Genomic DNA, 18,460 nt, shown 5'->3' on the forward strand with positions numbered 1-18,460 from the left:
TCAAAACCAATACTTTGGAATAAACCTGACCAAGGAAGTGAAAGATTTCTATAAAGAAAGTTTTAGGATACTAAAGAAAGAAACTGCAGAAGACACTAGAAGTTGGAGATATTTCCTGTGTTCATGGACTGGCAGAATTAATTTTGTGAAAATCATATATTACCAAAAGCAATCTACAGATTCAGTGTGACCTCTGCCAAAATTTCAATGTTTTTGTTCACAGAAAAATTAGTCCTACAATTTATTTGTGAGTACAAAGTTCTCCAGATATTCTAAGCAATCCTGAGCAAATAAAAAATATAAGACTGAAAGTCTCATTGCACCCAATTTCAGTTATATAACAGAACCATAGGAAAAACAGCATGGAGCTAGCACAAAGTAGACTTAAGATCAATAGAATAGAATAGAGAACACAGAATTAAACCCACACAGACACCTGATTTTTGACAACAATGCTTAAAAAACAACCTCTTTCAACAATGGTGATGGAAAAATTGAATATCCACATCTAAAAGAATAAAACTCTATCCTTATCTTTCACTCTGGAAAAAAATCAATTAAAAGTGGATCAAAGATCTTCATGTAGAACAGAAACTCTGTAACTGCTAAAGAGAAGATATAAAGAAAAATATATAAAGATGGCTTAGCGGTTAAGCACTTGCCTGTGAAGCCTAAGGACCCCAGTTCGAGGCTCGATTCTCCAGGACCCACGTTAGCCAGATGCACAAGGGGGCTCATGCGTCTGGAGTTTGCAGTGGCTGGAGGCCCTGGCATGCCCATTCTCTCTCTCTCTCTCTCTGTCTCTTCCTCTCTCTGTCTGTCACTGTAAAATAAATAAATAAAAATAAACCAAAAAAGACTTAAGAAAAAAAACACTTTAAAACATAGGCATATGTAAGGACTTTCTGAATAAGACACCAATAGTTCAAGAAATATTACCAATATTTGACAAATATGATTATATGAAATTAAATGTTTCTGCATAACAAAGTAACTATTCAAGTGAATATATAACCTAGAAGTGGGAAAAATGCTAGCTATATATCTGACAGAGGATTGATAATTAGCATATAAAGGACTGAAATAACTAAGTACCAAGAAACCAAACAATACAATAACAAATGGGCTTGTGAAATCAAAAGATGAGGCCAATGGATATATGAAAACATGTTCAAAATCCTGAGCCATCAGAGAAATTCAAGTTAAAACTGTATACAGACTCCAGCTCCTCCAAGTCTGAATAGATTTCATAAAGAAAATAAGTAGGGGCTGGAAAGATGACTCATAGGAAACACGCTTGCTATGAAAACATAGCAAACCTGAGTTCAGATACATAGCACGCACGTGAAAGCCACGCCCTATGACATGCGCCTATAATACAAGAACTGAGGAAGAAGAAATAGGAGGATTCTAAGGCTTTCTGGCTAGGTTGGATTGCTGAATTGGTGAGCTCCAGGTTCAGTGAGAAACCCTGTCATAATAAATAAGCTAGAGAGCAATTAAGTAAGACAACTATGTGGATCTCTGGCTTCCATGTACCATGTGCACATATGCATACAAACACAGACATGTGTGTCCTCACACACATAAATGTGCACATACATACACCACACACATAAATAAAGAAAACAGGTAACAATAAATGTTAGCAAGGGTGTGGAGGACATGGAAGCCTTATTCAATGCAGGTGAGGATATAAACTAATCCAACAACTATGTTAATCAATATGGAGGTTCTTTTAAAAACTAAAAGTAGAACTACCATATTACCCAGCTATACTACTCCTGGGTGTACACCTGAAAGACTCTGAATCAACATACCTTAGAGATACTTGCACATCTAAGTTAATTTTAGTACTGTTTACAATAGCCAAGTTATGAAGTGAGAGACTAGGTATCTATTAGCAGAGGAATTGATGAAGAAAATTTGGTTTATGTACAATTGAATTTAATTTAGCCATAATGAAGAAAAAAAATAGGTGGTGGGAAGATGGCTCTGTTGGGAAGAGCACTTTGTGTGCACGCATGAGGATCTGAGTTTCATCCCAAGCACCCATGTAGGAAAGGCCAGGCATGTCCATGCATGCCTGGAACCCAAGTGTTGATTGGAGTGGACACAGAAGGATCACTGGGCTCCAGGGTCATCCAGTCTCACAGAAAAAGAAGGACCTCCAGGTTCAATGACTCCGTCTTGAGGAAATGAGGTGGAAGAGAAACAGAGTAGGACATTAAAAACATATTCCTTGGAGGACCATGTGCATATTTGCACACTAAGATACATAACACATGCACACACACACACACACACACACACACACACACACACACATGCACATGATCCTATAAAAGAAAAATGAAATTATGCTGTTTGTTGGAAAATGAATGAAGCTGAAGATCAATATATTAAGCAAGACCAAAACAGATGAAACTTGTGTTTTGTCTCATTTGTAGATACTAGACTTTATATGTTTACATAAAGCCTTGTGTACAGAGAAGGGAGACTAAGACTGAAGATGGGGGAGAAAAGAAGGGTGTAGCACAGTGACAGAGTGCTTGCCTAGCTCTGCTTTCAACACCCATTGGGAGCAAAACAAGAACAGTCATGAACAATGAACAACTCTGGTTACTTTCAAAGATGAAAGTCAGGTTCTTTCTTTGAGCCCTATAAGAACAAATTCTCTCATCACTTTATCTAGATGCAATTATAGATTTTTAAAATTCCTTTGGTTGTAAGCATAAGGAAAGCTGATGACTTAATATCACCTTTATAAAACGGGATTCCTTCCTTCCAGCTAAGTCTGCAAACCAGGTGAATTTCTCTCTTAGTCACAGACCTTCATTCAATTTTCCACCCAGGATTAATTGGCACAGAACTGTTATGGCACCTCAACTGTACAAGGTGACAGCACATGGCTGCTTCTCCATGGTAAATGTTTAAGCTGCTGTTTAAAAGTTAGTGTAAAAAAAAAAAAATCCATAAAAGTTAGTGTAGGGGCTGGTCAGATGGCTTAGAAGTTAAAGTGCTTGCCTCCGAAGTCTAAAGACCCAACTTTGATTCCCCAGCACCCCAGTAAGCCAATGAAAGGCCCAAGAATTCAGAAGCCCAGAAATACTATCACGCTCCAAAGGGAGCTTAAGCGGGCCCCTGCATACCTCAAACTCCAGGCTTTACTCTCTGTTGGAAGCAAGTAAAGAATCCCTCTTCTCATTATATCAGAGCCCACTCCTAATATAAAACTAGGTAAAAAGGGCATGAGATAGCCCTCAAGGATGGGAAATGAGTAATAAAGTGAACCACTTATTTGGTTTCTGTAAATAGCCTGCACCGTAAGCCTTAGAAGCCCACACCATAAGCCGTAGCAGCCTGCCTCAGACCAACAAGGTCATAGGAGACTGATACCACACTCTGCTACCCCCACCCAAGGGCCTGCGCAAATGCTGACCACCAAGGTCAGAGGAGACTGATTGGTCCACGAGGGACTTGAACAAATTAAACTAATTGGCTTAGAAATTATGGAGTGGCAGAAACTGACTGGCTCACACCCCACGGGCTCCTGATGTTAAAAAAATGATTGGTCTAATGCACAGGCTTTGTTAGAAACCCTATAAAAACTGTCCCGTTCCTGCATTCGGGGCTCTGCAGTCCTCTACCCCTGTGTTGTGTACAACGGTGGGCCCCAGCGTGTTTGGAATAAAAATCCTCTTGCTGTTTGCATTAAGACCGTTTCTCTTGAGTGATTTGGGGTGTCGCCATTTCCCAGCAGAGCGTGGGGTCCTTATTCTGGGGGTCTTACAGTTAGTGTAAAAAAGTAAAAAAAAAAAATCCATAAAAGTTAGTGTTGGGGCTAGAGAGATGGCTTAGAAATTAAGGTGCTTGCCTCCAAAGTCTAAAGACCCAACTTTGATTCCCCAGCACCCCAGTAAGCCAGATGCACATGTTCATGCCTGCATGCGGCTTACATGGTGTCTGGAGTTTGTTTGCATTGGCTAAAGACTGTGGCATATCTATTTTCTCTCTTTCTCTGCCTTACTTTCTCTCTTTCTCTGTCTTAAACAAAATAAACTTTAAAAGTTAATGCAGATAGTGCCCAGTGGGGTTTTATATCTTCAATTTTGGTGGCAGTGGAGTACTTTTTTGCTCTTTTACACAGTTCTGAACAGTACTTGAGTCATAATTGTATAATATCTCTATGACTAGAAACATGTGAAGTAGTTATTACATTATTGAAATGCATATACATTAAACATTATCCGTGACATTTGGCCTACAAGGGAGTTTTGTAGCCATCCATGCTCACATTCTTTGACAGAACATCAAACTCCCCAAAATTCACATGACCTATATCACCAATTCATTTCTAATTCATGGCAGAACTGGGCACTGGCTCAGTTCTGTAGATGCAGAAAACCAGGAAACCTTTTCTCACCCATCATAAGAATCAGGGTAGCACTCATTTAACAAAAGATAAGTTAACAAGAAACAGTGACTGAGGTGATTTAATGCAATTTTTATTATACGGGAGCCTTCAGAATGAGGAACTGAACACCCTGAGGACACTTTCCATTTCACATTTAAATTTTATGAAAAACAGAACCTGTGTGGAACTGTAGTTGGACAAAGCAAAAACACCAAAACCTTTTTCATCACTCTAGCCATCTGTTTATGGAGCATGTGTACTTTAAGGTGTTATTATTCTGATCATATTTCTCATTTGATTTTTTAAAATTAGAAAATACACCCAAAAGCAAAAGCACAAATATATACAGACTCAAAAACAAAAGATAACAGATGAGTAAGAAAAAATAAAAATTAAGAATCTATATCCAGTGTCTTTAGACATTTGGTGATTAGAGAACACACTGAAAAGTCAGTTAAATATGTGTAAAGCTTTTAGTATGTGTTCTCATCACTGCAATGGGATGACTGAAGTTCAAATGCCAAAACAGGTTAATTGGAGACTGGATTCACACTTAAACAGGAAAAGGAGATTTTTCCCACCTATGGAAATGCAAATTAGTGTTCCTTGAAAATTGAATGCTAACATTATTTTCTCTTGTTTCCCTCTCCCATGTTGCTCTTACACTGAACCCTTTCTTCTTTTTCTATTCCTGAGATGGTTTGAATGTAAAATCATCCCTATAGCCTCATTCTTTTTAATACTAAATTCACAGCTAGTGGTACTATTTTAGAAGATTATAGAACCTTTAGGAGGTGGAGCCTTCCTGGAAGAAGGTTATCACTGGGCAGTTCAGGGTGTGGGAGTGCAGGCTGAGGGGCGGACCCTAGAGTGTTTTAGCTAAGCCCCACTTGCTATTATTTCTTATTTCCTCTGTGTTGATATGACAACGTGATGCCAGATTCTGTTCCTACCATGCTTTCACCACCCATGATGTACTCTACCCTTTGGAACTGTGAGCCAAATTAAACAATTTTCCTTCTATAAATTGCTTCTGGTTGGATGTTTTGTCCCAGCAATAAGAAAGTTAATGATAGAGTTCCTCTTCTACTTTGATATTGTTTTCTGTTTGTTTGTTTTTGTCCTCCTCAACAATCTATGAATAGTGGTGGGCCACATATTTTGCAAGCCTTATGTAGGTAATTATAGTCACTGTGAAGCCACGCGTGCATCTGCAATGCTATGTCAGGAAGCCAGTGTTCCACTGCACTGCTCCTCATCCTCTGGATCCCATATTCCTCCACAATGCTCCCCCAGTCTTGGAGCAGCTGATACACATGTCTCATTTAGCACTCAGAACTCCATACCACCCTTCTCAGCAACCTGGTGATTTCTGAGTCTCCCCAGTAACTACCAACTGCATAGAGAAGCTTCTCTAACTAAAAGTGAGAATAGCACTAATATATGGCCATGAATATAAATATTTAGAAGACAATTTGATGGGCACAACATACCCATTTACTAATCAACCGTAGTAGTAGCTTCCTTTCTAGGGTCCATGTCCTCCCTAGCCATAGTTATTGTTGCTGTTTCTTAAGTTGGCATATGCAGATTTAGGTATCATTAATTCTGGCATTTTCAAATACAATTTATTTTAGTAGGTTCTCCTCCTCCCTCCTCTCCCTGATGTCAATTTCCTCTTCATCCCCTACCTTTAGTATCCTCTCTCCTTCTGTTTACATGTCACATATGTCTTTTGGTCCTTCTCTCACCTGTCTTTCTGTTTATTTCTTTATACTCATTCTTGGTAGGTTTATTTGAGTACATTTTCAAGCTCAAGACCAAATTCAATAAGAGAGTGAGTTGTTACTCTCATAATAGTCATGCCACTGTTGCACTACTGGTCACATCTTCCTTAATGCAACTGCAAAGCTCACAGGCTCCACTGATGGTTAAGACTATTGATTATTTTCCTCCCCAGGTAGCCTTCACAAGTACTTTCCTGCCCTGATGTGTTATCCTCTAGTTCCAGATGGGCAACCAAGAGCATTGGCAATATCCTGTATTGCTTTGGGGCCTCAGAAGCCTCCCTGACTAACAATGTACTGAGAAGTATCTAAGCCCTGGCACTAGTATGCCATTAGGAAATTTAAATATAGCTTCTGGGGCTGGAGAGATGGCTTAGTGGTTAAGGCACTTGCCTGCAAAATCAAAGGACCTTGGTTCCATTCCCCAGTATACATGAAAGCCAGATGCACAAGGTGGCACATGCATCTGGAGTTCATTTGCAGTGGCTGGAAGCCTTAGCTTGCCCATTATCTCTCTCTCTCTTTCTCTCTCTCTCTCTCCCTCTTTCCCTCTTTCAAATAAAAAAGTAAAATATTTAAAAAGCTATAGCTTCTGTAAGTAGCATTATCTACCCATCTAGGTGGAAAAAAAATATCTGGGAGAGGAACATTGTGATGCTGTTACGGTCCACAGATTTTAAAGTGTATAAAGGCTATGATAGTTTGTAGTTATGGAGTATGAAAAAGAGGAGCACAGAGAAGAGAATGCAGAAAAGAGGTTGGAGAGATTGAGACAGATAGAGAGGGGAAGAGAATATATGAATTTTTCATAGAGATGTGGCATTCATAGTTTGGGTGGGGAAAAACAGAATGCTCCTAAAAGTAAAATGAGAAATATACAACCACAGACAAAACTATCATCAAATATATATGTAAGAGTCAAAATTTAAAAAAAACTGACACTTAAAGTTAAAAAATAAACAAAATTAATGAATGTTAGACATAACATACAAATGATAAAAAAGAGCAACAGGAGCTGGACGTGGTGGCACACGCCTTTAATCCCAGCACTTGGGAGGCAGAGGTAGGAGGATCACTGTAAGTTCGAAGCCACCCTGAGACTCCAAAGTGAATTCCAGGGCAGCCTGGGCTAGAGTGAGACCCTACCTCGAAAAACCAAAAAAAAAAAAAAAAAAAAAAAAAGAGCAACAGTAAATGTATATCAAATCTTGAAAGAAAGTTACTGCATTAGTGAGTATTTCTGGCTTGGAGTGACAGGGTTTGAACTCTTTCCCTCCTTGTGCTGTTTCCTTTAGCAACTTTCACTGGTATGAAAAGTGAGTTTTTTTTTTTTTTTTTTCATTTCAAATGTAAATATATACAAACCCCAAATCTCCTGATTTCAGGTTTGTAATGCCCTAGTATAGTCACATTTGGAGTGAGTTTCTTTTTTTATTTTTATTTTTAATTTTATTGAGAGAGAGAGAGAGAGAGGTCAGAGCCTCAGCTGCTGTAATTGAATTCCAGATACTTATGTCACCTAGTGGGCATATGTGAACTTGTGCTTGCCTCACCTTTGTGTGTCTGGGTTTATGTGGGATCAGGAGAGTCAAATATGGGTCCTTAGGCTTCCTATGCTGAGTTATGCAAAAAGTTGTCAGTGAACTTGACAGTGGTCAAATTGCCTCATCAGGGCTCAGTAGTGGGAGCCTTTGACTTCCTGAAGTCTCTAGTGTCCCTGGAGCTGGCATATAAAAAGTTATAGAATGAGCAGGGCATGGTGGCACATGCCTTTAATCCCAGCACTTAGGAGGCAGAGGTAGGAGGATTACTGTGAGTTCAAGGCCACCCTGAGACTCCATAGTGAATTCCAGGTCAGCCTGAGCTGGAGTGAAACCCTACCATGATAAAAAAAAAAAGAAAAAAAAGTTATGGAATGGTACCTGATTGTATTTCCATAGTACCCCACCCTCTCCTTTAGTTTCTTCTGATATTGTGAGACATGGTACATGTGTGAGGAGGAGTATACCTTAGTCTCCACTATTCTTGCTGGAACTAGCAGGGCAGACTAACCTTGTGTAGAGGAGTGGCTGCTCTCAGAGGCTGGTCCAAGTTCATCTACACTGAAAATGCTGTATTTTTGTTGCAATTTTAAACATAATATTCATTATTATTCTGTTTGTTTTAATCCTGTATTCAAATAGATTTTAGTTTTAAACTCTAAATATAACCTTTAGTAGTAGGAAGTATGTATGTTACTGTAAGTAGAAATAGAGGAGATAAATTTTAGGTTGACACGTCAGTGGACAACATTCAGTCCATCTAATTTTAGGAAAACAGTATAAGTCTGATTGTATAAAAATTTTGAAAATGGGAAATCCAACTAAGGGAGCTTTAAGAGTCATCTGCTATGATTTTCATGTGTGTTTTATCAAGTACTAAATTCCAAAATATACTTCAAGCAAGACTCAAAAAAATCAATGTTCTACAGTGAAAAAGTCAAAATAGAAATGCTACTGAAAGAGTATTTATATTCAGTAAAGTAAATATCAAGAGAGCTCTCCAGAATAGAGTACTTTGCCAGTTATTAAAGATTTATCCTAGTGAATAAAGCATGCCAACCCCTCCTGGACAGTACAGAGACTCTGCTTGTATATGGTAAGTATTTCTATCACAGAAACACAGGAGAAACACAAAGAATATAAACAAAATGGTAAATTAGATGTCAACACTACATTTTTTGTTTTGTTTTGTTTTTCTTTTTTTAAAATTTTTATTAACATTTTCCATGATTACAAAATATATCCCATGGTAATTATTGTTTTGTTTTTCTAGGTAGGGTCTCACTCTAGCCCAGGCTGACCTGGAATTCACTATGGAGTCTCAGGGTGGCCTCAAACTCATGGCGATCCTCCTACCTCTGCCTCCCAAGGGCTGGGATTAAAGGCATGCGCCACCACTCCTGGCTCAACACTCCATTTTTATGGATGAAATTTGGACAAATACATTATGCTCCATGAATAATATGTAGGATAAAAATGATAAGCTTAAGAAAGTTTATGATATCTAAATCAAATAAAAATTTTTGAAGGATACCCCAAGGCCTTTGATTTATCAAGTACTACTTTGGCGTATAATCTAAAAGTCAAAAGTAAAAAGCAAATTCTTATCATATCAAAACAAAACCATCAATTTATATTGTATGAAGTGAAAGAGTGGCATAAAGACTTGTAAGATTGTACATAAGCCTTAGGTGGTTCTAGGAACAATGAGGCTTAATGTACAATTCAGTTCAAACATATTGTTTCGAAAGAAACGTTCTCTCATCCTATGAGGTGTAGAGAGAGACAGAGTCTAGGGTAGTAGAAGTGTCCCACTGTATATCACCTCTTCCTGTTCTTTTCTCTCCAGTATATTATCTATATAGTAATATAAATCAGCTACAATAAATTAGAACTTTAAAGACCAAAGCGTGGAAAGTTATTAGGAAGACTATAGCCTAAAACCTCATCTATAGCAAAATGAACACAGTGGAAGAGAAGTCACTAATGGGTAATGAGGCAGCAACATTTGGGGAATCTGTCTGGACATTTAAAGTCTCTTCACCCAATTTCAATTTCAATTTCAAATCAATGTGGTCATGGCCTATCATGAATTCTAGAATAAAACAATACCCTATTTTTTATTATTTTTAAGTTATTTTTTGCCATAGTAAGGCTTGAACCTAAGGCCTCATACATACAAGACAAACAAGCACTCCAGTGCTGAACTATGTCCTTCCCCGGTCCTCCTTTTACTTTTAATATTGACATAGGTTCTCACTGCATTGACTATAGGGGCCCTCTTGCCTCAGTGTCCTGAGTAGCTAGGAATGCAGGTGTGATGGTTTGAATGTAAAATGTCCCTCATATCCTCAAGTTTTTGTTATCAAGTATCATATTTAGTACCCAGATAGTGCAGCCTTTGGGAGATGGGGCCTTGTTGGAAGACTTGTGTCACTGAGGACAGAATTTGAAGTTTATGACTCCAACCTAGAGGATGTTCAGGGTTAATTCAAATCAGTCTTTCTGCCTGCTTCCTGATACTGCTATATGAAGATGAGATCCAGCTGCCTGTTTTGCCATGCTTTTTCTTTCAATGCTATGGGATACTTCCCCTCAAAACTGTAGGCCAAACAAACCCTTTCCTCCATAAATTGCTTCTGGTCAGGTGTTTTGTTCTAACAATAAAAAGATAACTGTGACAGGAGGCTTGAACCATCCAAACCAGGAAATCCTCAATAAAAAAAACAAACTTTATTCATGTTTATGGTTGAACCATGATGTTGTATAATACAGATTTCTATGGCTTGGACATGATTTAATAACATCCTAAAGGCCCCTATGATAAATACTTGTTCATGGGGTGGTGCTACAGGAAGGTTGTAGAGTCTTTTAAGAGGTGGGGTCTAGAAAAGTTGTACTAAGACATTGGTGTGTGTCAGAAGGCAGTTCTTATGCAATTCATTTTCAGGAGAGGTTTTTTTTTGGTTTTTGGTTTTTGGTTTTTGGTTTTTTGAGGTAGGGTCTGGCTCTAGCTCAGGCTAGCCTGGAATTCATTATGCACTCTCAGGGTGGCCTCGAACTTATGGCAATCCTCCTACCTCTGCCTCCTAAGTGCTGGGATTGAAGGTATGTGCCATTACGCCTGGCCTTAGGAGAGGGTTTTCATAAAAGGAGTAAGTCTGGCATCCTCCAAACCTTGCTGTTCTGGTTTGAGATGTAATCACATGATCATTCCTACATATGTTGTCATCATTGCTCCCATATCATGAACTGATTTAGCCTGAATGAACTGAAAGAGCCTGATATGGGCCCTCTGGTCTCCAAAACTGAGCTAAATAAAGCTCCTGTTCATAAGTAGCATGCGTTATGATGTCCACTACAGTGCTTCAAAACTGAGATGCTTGCCTGCAAAGCCTGAAAACCAGGGTTTGATTCCCAAGTACTCATGTAAAGCCAGATGCACAAAGTGGTACACGCACTAGGAGTTTGTTTGCCGAGACTGGAAGCCCTGGCATGCCCATTGTCTCTGTCTCTCTTCTCTCAAACTCTCTCTGCCTGCAAGTAAAATAAAAATATTTAAATGTGTAGAAAAATGATCACTACAATGGAACACATGGATATATCTATCACTTCACAGTTCATTGCTCACTTTTGCATGTCAGATTCATAGAAAATGCAGATATGGTAAGAAGATGTAGAACTAAGTTATTTTCAGTGAAAATAACAAGAAAGTGAGCATTGCAACCATGAAAAGCTCTGCATTACTAGTTCAGATAAACAATTAACCATGCTCTTGGCATTGCCATTTGTTGGCTAATAACCAACTGACTCATCATGGAATTGATTTGTTCATTGCTTCATTTATTTTAGTAATTGTGTAAGTGTCCAACTATTGTGCCACATACTGATTAAAAGAAATGGTACAAAATAAAATCTTAATCTCAGGAAGAGACATGTATATAGACCGATAAAACACAGACAATCCTTGTAACCCACCAAAAATACAGCATGCTAGGACAGGCCATGGAATATCTTGTGGTGGCTATAAAGGCCTCCAGGATATTTCCCCTCTAGAAAAGCTGGTCAGATGCTAAGCACGGGCATTGTATCTACAATGTATTATTAAGGGTTACAATGGCATTTTGAGGATTTACACCTGTGGTTTAATTGTCCAATGGTAATGGGTGACATGGGAATTGAAATGTTACAATAGAAAGTGATCAACTTTGTTTACCCAAATAAAGAAAAAAAGTTTAAGTAGAAAAATACATCTTTGGGATGAAACCTTCAAACATTGAGATCCCAAACTGGAAATTTTATCTGTATAGACCAATAATATTTGACTGTGATCTACTTGGCACAGAGCAACCAGAAAGTATCTGACAGTTTAGGCTCACATATTGGAAGCTTTGTCGTCAATGGGAAGTTCAATGACTGAGCTCCTTTAGGAGGTGATTGTATTAGGAAGGCTCTGACTTCATCAATGAATTAGTTCCTTGATGAGATATGATATGATGAGTTATCTGAAGGTGATGGTAACATAGAAGTGGAAGTTGGTTGAAGCGAGAGGGCCCTTCTGGGTGTGTTCCTACAGGCTGTAATTGTCCATGTCTCTTCTTTCCCTCACCTTTTCTTTCCCTTCTTCTCTTCTCTTCTCTTCTCTTCTCTTCTCTTCTCTTCTCTTCTCTTCTCTTCTCTTCTCTTCTCTTCTCTTCTCTTCTCTTTTCTTGTACTTCCCTCTCCTCTTCTCTCTCTGTTTCTTTACTCCCAGTTACCATGTGGTGGGCAGTTCTACTCTGCCTCATGCTCTGCAGTGGCATGTTACCTTATCATAGCTAAGAAGCAGTGGGGACAAGACCCACAAACTGCAACCTATGAACCAAGATTAATCCTTTCTACTTTAAATTGTTTTTCTTAAGTATTTTTACCACAGTGATGGCACACTGACAATCACATATGATGACTGGAAAAGGCAGAGGTGACAACAAGAAAATTCAAGAAGGTATTTTGCTAAAGGTTTCTGTCATTTATAATGAGACACAGATCACTATTGTTGGCACAAGGAGTAATTTAAAAGCATTCATTTGAGCTGATTAATATGTTGAGAATGAAACCTGCATTGTGCTGAATATGATTTTACTTTCAGTGTCTTAATTGGACTAAAGTAATAGCTGGAGTTCACTATGGTGTATCTAAAGATATAAGTTAGCACCAGGAGTGAGGCAATCGAAAACTTCTGTGATGATAGTTATGATTTCATAGCCATTCTCTCCACTAGAACATATCCATATTATGGGCTTAGTAGTTTATTGCAAGGTGAAGTAAAGAGGCCCATCAGCACAGCATCGAACACCAGTCACTGGCCATCAGTGAAAGAAAGTATCTGAGTTCTCAAAGTTGCTCACCAAACCATACCATGTGAACATAGAGAAAACCATCCCACTAGAGGCCATACAGAATAACTATGAATTAATGACCAATAGACTGAGTCAATTCACAAAAGGGAAGGAAAGCAAGAAGGCTGCCATGTTTATGACACTGATTGGCTGTGAATGTTCTCACCTCCACAATAAAGAAAAGACTGCCAGAGGTAGGTTCTTTGCACTAGTTAGAATAGAAACTAGTGAATGGACAGGATTAAAAAATATATATACTCTCATAAATTATTTCATATTTTTCTCCACCAAAAATTTTACCAAAAGTAAGCAAAATAATGTGCCTTAATAGTCAGGCAATTTAAATCTATTAGCCACTTGGATTTCCAGTAGGCCCACTGGGAGACATATATTGTACTTACTGAAGGAAGGGAATTCTCCCCGGACAATAGTAACAAGCTCATGACTTTATAATATGAAATGAAGCGATGTCTTCAAGCTTACTGACTGAGTCTTCATAGAAAAAAGACTGAGCCAACGTATGGTAAATATTTACTGAGGCAGCTATGGCAAGCCTGAAGTTCTCACAGTAACTTCAGTTAATTTATAATTGCTACATTTTCAAACATTAAGCATTTGTACAAAGAAAAATAGCCTCAGCATATCTCCTAATTTTAATTCCTCAGGAAAGACTTGTGAGAACAGTATGCCTTGTGCTGTTAAATGTTCAATACTTACCTGTGACCTTTATATTTCAAGGGTGATAGGTTGGAACAATGCTCAGTTACAGTTGCAAATAAACACCAATATTTTAATATTACTTAAACACAGAATTAGAATATCTCACATTTACCTTAACAGCACAAAAATAGATGCTCCTGTTTGAGAGACAGCTTCCCCCCCACCATTCTATGAAGACCCACCCTTCCATGCAGCTTTCCCACCATACTCAGTTTTCAAGTCTTGTGCTTAGAGTTGCATGCTTACTAGTTAATTTCCCTCAAATTACAGTTGTATCAAGGCTTTAACACTTATTCTTTTTACTAAACACCATAAAACAGCTTTTTAAAAGTGGAAAGAGGCAGGATATATGAGTAGTTCATTAATAGAATCTGTTTATATCATAGACTTGAAATAACATTAAAGACAAAAATATGTTCCATGACAATTTGAGTCTAATTTGTCATATTGAAAGACAAAGATTTATGAAATAATTTACGAGATTTTATAGAATAAAGATAAGCTTGTGAGTCTGTCACAATGGCTGTTCTACCAAGAAATGTGTGAAGAATGCAGGGAATACAGAGAAGTGACCCAAGTACAATGACATACAGAAGCAATTTTGAAGAGCCTGAGAAATATACATACCTAGCTAACATTATCAGAATATAGTAACAAAGATAATATTTACCATGTTGGGCTACAAAATTCTATACTAGAATTCAATAACATGAATTAGAAGTAGTGTGATCAACATGCAAGTGTTTTAAGATGTTGGTCTCACTCATCTGCAATTCCTAATCTGGTTCAGCCCAAGTTGCTGACATAACTGAATAGCATCTTGAGGCTTACACAATAGGGCGTGCATGGCTTGGGGGAAGGGAAAAGGTGCGGGGGGGCACAAAGTTTGAACCCAAATTGAACTCGTACCATGCAATCCTATATCCTGGATATCATACTAAAAGGTGGGGCCCTCAAGCAGACCTTAGAGGGAGTACCTAAATCAAATGGCCCTAGATATAGTAAGACAAAAACCTAACCTCAAATTTCTCCTGTTTCTCTTTCTTCTCTGAATTTTTTAAAAATTTATTTCCCCCTTGTCACTGGCCTGTACTTTCATGTACCAGGATGTGGTCTACATCCACAGTGAGCTGTTGATCAGAGAGACCTACTAGATCTCCCAAAACAAACAAGACAGACTTCTTTCAGAGCACTTGATTACCCACCAGAGGTTAATGGTAAGACCCTACTGCCCAATCCACCAAATACCGTTGGCACAGACCATGGAGAGACCTGGTTGGAAACTGGAGGAGAGCCAGTTCTCAGATAATTAGCTCACCTAGTGCTGGAAGGTGCTCCATGAACTACCAGAGGAAAGTGACCAACATCTATCCAAGCAACTCAAAGTCTAAGTAACTCAGAAGCAAACAACCTGATGTGATGCTCACACAAGTGCAATAGTGGAACACAGCAATGACGGGTAACCAACTGCTCTTGGATTGGCTAACAGATCCATTCAGTGGGAAGGAAACCATATCTGGAACTGGGAAACAGGTCAGAATCATATCCAGACAATGATTCTGCTTTCCATTGTCAAGTTCCTACTAACCTTAGAACATAAAAGTGTCTAAAACCGGGCTGGAGAGATGGCTTAGCAGTTAAATGCTTGCCTGTGAAGCCTAAGGACCCCGGTTCGAGGCTCGGTTCCCCAGGTCCCACGTTAGCCAGATGCACAAGGGGGCGCACACATCTGGAGTTCGTTTGCAGAGGCTGGAAGCCCTGGCGTGCCCATTCTCTCTCTCTCCCTCTATCTGTCCTTCTCTCTGTCTGTCACTCTCAAATAAATAAATAAAAATTAAAAAAAAAAGTGTCTAAAACCTTTTAATTCTCTCAGGAATGGTCATCTCATTTAACCAGGGCTGGCTTCACTCTCCATTGGAACATCTGCTTCTCTTTTTTAGATGGGAACTGGACCTGAGGAGATAAATGACCCAGTGCACTCCACCCAGGCCCTAGCTGAAACCACAAAGGAATTAGGGAAATGAGCAAGAATGTTGCTCTCTTAGTTAAGCTGTTATTAGCACAAGGGTGATGGAGAAAGATACTGAGAACACTCAACATCTACCAAACCAGACATCTAGATGCTCCTAGGTGCCCATCACTGAAGTAGACTTAAAATGCTCCTGTTGTCCACCTGATGTCGGCCAGGGGATGATGTCCACTCTCTGCTCATGCCATTGTTTTTCTTGCCATCATGGAGCTCCCCCCTCAAGCATCTAAGCCAAAATAGACCTCTTTTCTTCCCACAAGCTGCTCTTGATTGGATGATTTCTATCAGCAATGCAAACCTGCCTGCAACAGGTTGGTTGGAGAATCATGGGTGAGGGAGTATTTAAAGTAGCATGGTCTACTTATAGTGACTACATCACTAAAGAAAGTGTCTCTCTTTCTCCCAGCAACCATGAACTGTCAATGAATCCTCTGGTAAGGGTGGAACTTCATGAGACCTGTCCTCTGTGATGTGATGTGATATGATGGGTTCACTCTTCCATGGGCCATGTGCTGATTGTCACAGGTGCTGAGTTCATGAGTGCAACACCCATGCCATGTCTTTAAGGAAGTGTTCCATAGCACTCTTCCCCTCCCACCAGCTCTTATACTTTTTCCAACTTCTTCTGTGATGTTCCCTTAGTCTTGGAGGATATCATAGAAATGATACCTTCAGGGATCAGTTTTCAAACAGCAGTTGTTTTTCAGCATTTTCACCAAGCATTAGTCTCTGTAGTACTGATACCCACTGCAAAAGAACTCTGTCGAACAAAAGCAAAAGCTTCCTCATTAGGCCCTAGAACCTCCCAAGCTATGGGCTTTTGACCATGTTATAGCAGATGAGATTTCTTTCCTATGAAGGAAGCCTCGAATCTAATCAGAAAGCAGTCCATTGCTCCCATAGCAGCCATGCCTCTATGGTACCAGTGGGTACATCTTTCCTGATCAGTCAGCAGTGTAGCATACAGGGTCCATAGTAAGGAAGTCTATTGGTGACATTTCTGGCCCTATGGCCTTCAAAGAATTTTTAGGTACTATAATAATTACAAAGCAGGAGGAATCTTCTAACTCAGTCCCAGCTTGATTTCTCTATGTCGTGTTAGGAAAGCACATAGTGTCTTTAGAAAAGGGTCTTACCATCTCATTTTAGGGGACACCAAACAATAGCAACCATAGCCTGCAATTTTTAGAGAGTCTTAGGTGCCTTCCTAGCCAACAACTTGTAGGGAAGTAGTCTACCCCTGGAAATGAGTTTTATATTTAGTAACCATGGTTTCTGTGGGCAATTTAATCTATCCTTGCATAGTACTACAGTGGTAAAATCAGTTAGCAAATAGCACTTACGTGAACTGAGCATCTTCTATTTTACTTGTTATTTATTTATTTGAGAGAGAGAAAAAGAGAAAGAGAAAGAGAGAGAGAGAGAGAGAGAGAGAGAGAGAGAGAGAGAGAGAGAATGGGCATACCAGGGCCTCCAGCCACTGCACTGCAGAAGAACTCCAGTTGCATGTGCCACCTTGTGCATCTGGCTTACGTGGTTCTGGAGAGTCAAACTAGGATCCTTTGGCTTTGAAAGCAAATGCCTTAACTGCCAAGCCATCTCTCCAGCCCCTATTTGACATTATAAAAAATATATTAAGAAAAATTTTTCTGTATGGAAATCCAGTGTGATTGATATTTTATGACTCTTGTTTCCTCACATTTAATTTCATTATTGATGTTAATTCTAAATGCACGAACTAATTCACTAAGGATTATGGATTGAACTTCTTCCTCCTTCAAATTCATGTACTAGAATATTAGTCTCTTATATGTGGCAATGTTATCTTGTTGATATAGGATTAATGCAGACATAATTTTATAGATGCTTATAATAATGGGGTAGGCTGGGCCCCTAGTGTGATGTGAATTTGAACACAGGTACCACACAAGGATAATATTACTTGAAGTTAGAGTAGTGATTGTTTTTATAAGCCAAGCAATGCCAAAGATTGCTAGCAAACCATCATAACTCAGAAGAAAGGTAACAAATAGAATGCTCTTTTATAGTCTTCCGAAGTCAACCCTCTTAAGAGTTTGACCTTGGATTATAGATTGCAATGTTGTACAACAACAAATTTGGATATTTAAATAATCCAATTGGCAGTACTTGTTACACAGGGCTAGTAAAGTAACACATTGATAAATTTAATGACAGAATTGAAATAATTTTTTAGGAATACATTTATATTCAAATAAGTTAGAACAATACTTTTGCAAAGTTATTGAGGTAAATTATGCTCTATCCTATCAAGAACAATAACGGTAAAGATAAAAAGTTATCGTTATCTATCTCAGAAGTATGTGGCCAATAAAAAAGCTTGAGAGTAGCTAGCAAAAATATTCTAAGGTCTTAGCTATTTGTGGTGGTTCACACCTTCAATCCTAGCACTTGGTAGGCAGAGGTAGGAGAATCCCTATGAGTTCAAGGCCAGCCTGGAAATGAATGCCAGGTCAGCCTGGGCTAGAATGAGACCCTACCTCAAAAAGGTCTTAGTACTGTCCTATTCAAAACTAAAATGTAATAATATAAAATAAAAAGTTAGTTTT

This window comes from Jaculus jaculus, chromosome 3, assembly GCF_020740685.1.
Source record: "Jaculus jaculus isolate mJacJac1 chromosome 3, mJacJac1.mat.Y.cur, whole genome shotgun sequence".
NCBI lineage: Eukaryota > Metazoa > Chordata > Mammalia > Rodentia > Dipodidae > Jaculus > Jaculus jaculus.